This window comes from Hylaeus volcanicus, chromosome 2 (assembly GCF_026283585.1).
Source record: "Hylaeus volcanicus isolate JK05 chromosome 2, UHH_iyHylVolc1.0_haploid, whole genome shotgun sequence".
NCBI lineage: Eukaryota > Metazoa > Arthropoda > Insecta > Hymenoptera > Colletidae > Hylaeus > Hylaeus volcanicus.
In genome coordinates this window covers 20,338,050-20,343,185 of record NC_071977.1, presented here as the reverse complement: position 1 = coordinate 20,343,185, position 5,136 = coordinate 20,338,050, and the positions used below count along the sequence as shown (strand labels likewise).

General features: G+C 40.7%; 1 long non-coding RNA gene across 1 annotated transcript; it reads left to right on the top strand.

Moving 5' to 3' along the window:
* The first annotated feature begins 1,259 nt into the window (after positions 1-1,259).
* On the top strand, positions 1,260-3,364 carry LOC128885213 (uncharacterized). Its single transcript, XR_008459558.1, has 5 exons — positions 1,260-1,432; positions 1,514-1,567; positions 1,816-1,922; positions 2,021-2,308; positions 2,397-3,364. It is a non-coding gene; the product is annotated as an uncharacterized LOC128885213 (long non-coding RNA).
* The last annotated feature ends 1,772 nt before the right edge of the window (positions 3,365-5,136 follow it).

The following is a 5,136-nucleotide window of genomic DNA, read 5'->3' as shown; positions in this document are numbered from 1 at the left end:
GTGTAATTATTGGTCATCTTTGGTTCACAGTGGAGGATTAACTGTGACCGACTGGCAGTTCACGAATTGAATCTGATTGATTGAATAGCTTCCCTAGAATGGTAGCGATTTTATCCAACTAGCAAAACATGATACAGCTTGTTTCGACTGATTGCTAGCTCCGGGTTATTGTATAAAACTGCGCGCTATTCCGCGGAAAAGAGAACTTTTCTAATTTCCCTATAACTGTATTGTCTTGGGATTCCAGTAAATCACCTTGCGACTAGTATTGGTTAAAATAGCACATGGTGTATGTAGACATGACATGCACCTTCTCACACAATTATGCTTGAAAATGATCGAGTAGATATGTCTGTTTTCTTTGCTATCTTTCCTAGAAAAGTTTAATATGTATTAACTCTAGCTCTGTATACTGTTAATTTATCTTAAACATGTGCAAATTTACTTAGTGAGAATGTACTCGACATTTCAATGCTCCAATCAAGAACAAAAAATAGTCCAAGAACTTTTTAGAATATTATAGACTTGAACTTGTTCTACAGAATCTTTATAATATCTCTTTATCAACACTCTGTTATTTAATAAAAACGAAGTGAATTAGATGCACATCGATATTGAAGAACAAATGTAAACCTTCCATTTCCATCAGACATACATAGCAAAAGGACCCCTACACTCTTCATCTTTAAAATGAAATTAAAATTTTCCCAGGGAATAACGAGTTACCTCGTCCTTTCCACTCCACGCCAAAAATGAACCTGTCCCTAAAAAATCTCCAACGACAAGATCACACCTTCCCTCGTGTTCGACTATAATGAGGTTCTTCCTCGGGGCAGTACCCATCGGCTCCGCGCACGATTCCTTTCAAACGGAACACGCACGATGCGTGCCGCGACATTTCAGGATGAAGACGCTCCGAACGAACACGCGAGGAAAATAACGCGAGACCAGGGGGAATAGAGATCCTCGATTTGAAACAGAAGTCGGCCCGCATCGGACGGATCGCGATCGATGATCTCCTTTCCCGGTACCTCCTCGGGCCAGAACAACACGTGTTGCTCTTAACTCTCCGGTTCGAGGTCCGCATGTGCGAGCGCATTTGCATATTATAACGATATCGATATAGTGGCACGTTAATACCGCTGTCGTGGCGCTCGCCGTATAAGCCTGGCACACCTGCGCTCACGTTTGCGCGGGCCTCCGGCATCCGGCGATTGTCCGCTCCCCGTCTTTCTTCGTTCTCGCCATGTTCTGCCTACCTTTTCCCTCGTTTTGCGATCTTTCCCTGTTCCCACCCCGCGCTGCCGAGGGTGGCGCGATTGTCGCGCTCCTCGAGGCTAGCTCGCGATTATTTTTTTAACGCGGGACTCGTTTTGGTCGCGGGAACTCCTATCGCGGAGGAACAGCGGTGTAGCTCGACGAGTTTTGTAGGGTACGTGGCATGGGTACGATTGGGTGTAGAAATGTGAGTGGTTGAAGTGAGAATTACTGATTGAGTGTCTGTGATTTGCAGTTTGGCTGGGAAGTGACATTTGGTGTTGTGCGAATTGTGCAATTTGATGTTGAGGTATTTGTATATATTTAACCCTTTGCATTCGAGGCTTTTTCTCTGGTATCTACCAGCACCTCGAGATGTTTTCTTAGCATTCTATTGCCACGAATGCTAAGCTTAGATTGTCTTCGAAGATATAGCCCGATTTTCATTTTATTAACAATTCGAGTTCCAAAGAAACTAAACTCAAAGAAAGATTATTGCTGGTAGATTTACTGGGTGAAACCTAGTGGTGACTGCTTTCTTGCTTTCTTTCTGTATAGTAAGACTCGTGATGTAGCATCACGAGCGTGGGGACATCGAATACAACAAACAAGGCCAAGCAAATGGACTATCACCTAGACCTAGAGGCCTATGTATACTGTAGTTGGTAAGTGTCATCTGATACTGCTTGAAATAATTAATACTAGCAGGTATCATCTGATACTGTTTAAAAGAATGAATTCTAACGAATTTGACACTGTTTAGGAGAATGAATAATGGATGGAAGAAAAACTAAAATGAAAGAATGAAGGCTACAGAATAAAAGGAATTATATGAATAATGAATACTGGAATAAAAGCTAAAATGAAAGAATGAAGACTATTAAATAAAAGGAATGAAATGAATTAATTTCTTTAATTTTAGCAAGCGTCATTAACAATGTTCAAAAGAATAAACAACTTAACAAAAACTAAAATGAAAGAATTAACTCTATGCAGAAGTGAAAAGAACTGACGTCAAATGGTATCTAATTATCTCGCTTAACCTGTTAAGGTACACGTGCGTAACATCTGCGCTTGTCCTCTCGCAAGTAGATAGCTTAACAAGTTTTACGTTAATAAGTTTAACATGATCCTGGCAGTTGTAGCTCCAGCATGAGGAAGTGATTAGTTGGAATGAGACCAGACGAGTGGACTGTCGTTTACACCTGTAGCCAATCTAACCGGGTCATAAACTTGGAAGATAAACATCTAAAATCGCAATTTATTGGCTGCGAAATAAAAGGACCAAAAGAATAAAGGTTTCTTAATCCTCGGTATAATCATCTTCCATGTAATTCTCAGGGATTATTTCTTAGGCGCCGACACGTACTTAACAGGAATACTTGAAAATTTAATTTTTTGGGACACATGCAGAAAAGTGGCAGACGTGGATATTTTATTAAATTCTGCTGAGCATGTTCGTTTTCCGGTTGGTGGAACGAGAATGGCGACACGCTGCTGCCACTCTGAAATTTGGAACGTCTTCCGTGTATAACAGTATGGACTGAATCCTTTAAGGTAGAAGCACAACCGCTTCGAACCATCCTGTGCATATTACCATAAATGAAGACGCTAAACGCGTTGCAACTTCCGATTAGAATCAGATTGACATTCTTTACATATATGTAGCAGTGTAACTTATAATTTATCACAAATGGTATCTTAGTGTCTCTATCTAGAAATACCGTTCCATCACTACAGACGAGTCGTGCTCCTCGTAGACGCGTTTCTGCAGTGGTCGCATGATGGGTCTGGGCGATTAGTATGAGAAGCTGGAATGCATGCGTTATCATCGTTTTGCAGGAAATTAAAATATTTCCTTTTAACGTCAGACTAGTTGATATTTATACACGTAACTAACTTAAGTCAACACGCTTCTTTATCTTAGTAACCCTTAGAAAATTTGTTAAGACTCATCCTTATCTCAGTTCCCCTCCTTCTCTACTTTGTCCACTTGCCATAGCTAATAAAGACACACTGCATCTTTCACTAGAAAGACTGAATACCAAATCGAAACGAACCACGTTGTATCTCTGTGCCGAAAATCCGTGTTATTAAAATCTAGTTTATATCCAAAGTTCTAGCATGAATTTTTATTTAATTCCTGGTGTCCATTACAATTGGCTTAGATCGATCGTGGCATATGATGTTTACACGCCAACGAAAATTCTTCGTATCCAAATCGTCGCGGGGATCTACATAAATCGTCGAATCGCGACTTCCCGGGTATTCGATAAGAATAAGGCCAACCGTGGCTCGTTAACGTCGTTACCTCTGCTATTTCCTCCTGAAAATCTCTAGTTGTATCTTCAAGCAACGACCGCGTGGCCGAGTAAAGAAGTGATCGCAGCAAACGTACACCGGGACCGGTGTACGTGGCAGCGCGGGCCCGCTCCCACGGTATCTTTATTTCAATCGTTATCTTAAGTGTTCATTAAACGTCCAGTTACCGGTGGTAGAGATACAATTACAATAGGCAGCTAGACACAAACCCCAGGGGCAGCTAACAACGCGCGAATGCGCTTACACCGTCGCCTTGCTCGCGAACGGTTGATATTTAAAAGAAACGCACGCCCGTTCTGGTTAGCCGAGGCACCTGGATAGCAGATCATCGATCGCGATATCGTTGTTCAACCTCCGCCGTATCGAATACCTCTTTATTTACCGTCGATAGATCACACGCTTCCAATTCGCAGCTTGTATCTCATAACTCAACCCAGTCGTTACAGCATATTCGATAATACCTGCGTCGCGTTACACGCGGTGTTATCCAGAAAAACAAGGTGACTCGTCGTTCCGAGAATCAAACGGAGGAATGTTGTTCGTCTCGAGGTTTTTGCAAATCTGGCTACCTGAATGTCGATGGGGAATTGAAGCCTGTTTGATGCAGAAGAGTGTTGCTCTTGGAATTAATTTTTCATTTATGCGTATTGTAGCAGGGGGTACGGTTTTTAATATTGCATTTATCGGATGTCGTCTTTATTCCTTACACCATTGCGGAATTATTTTAGTTATTTGATGATATACGAATGAAAAGTGAATTGATTGGATGGCAAAATTATTTACGCTTTGTCTCTGATTTCCTAGAATGACGAAAATATTTGTTATCTGGTGTCTAAATTAATAATTCGAGATGTTTGCTAGCCTTGCTTTTATTTTTTCTGTAGATGAATTACTTATAGAGCAAATAAATTCAATTTATACAGCATTTGATACCAAAGGATCATCAGACTTCCATCATGCTACAAAATCCTTTTTTCGATCTTTATCAGAGGTACACGCAGTTGTCATAAACAATATTCAAGAACTCTTTTCAAGATTTAAATTCATATTTACTAAGGTGAAGTCTTAAAAACAAATTCTTGAATTTTGGCTAGAACAAGCGAGTGTACACTTTTACCGAGTTAAAAATTTCCACAAATAAAAAATCCTTTTAGCACGTCACTGTCTAATAAATGCCTAATAATAATTTCTAAAAATACCTTCGACTTTGAAACGTTTTAATTCATGTCCCTAGAATAAGATACTTCTTAGTTCCGCCAGTAATGCATCTAATATCTTCAGGGCTCAAACAGCACACCGATAATCACTAACAAATAAAAATACTTTCGCCTTGTTTGCCAAAATCGTATCAAATCAACAAATCGTCAAAAGCGATCCAATCTATTTAACCGTTACCCTCTCCAACTCTTTGCTCTCTTTTTTCCAGCACACGTCTTCGCGCCGCAGGATTGAAAATGGCGTCAATCGAAAGTGAAACGCGTTGCCCGGATTCGGAGCACGCTGCATCAACGATCGCGATCGCATTGTCGCCAGACTTTGTCGGCGAGTCGACCTTTG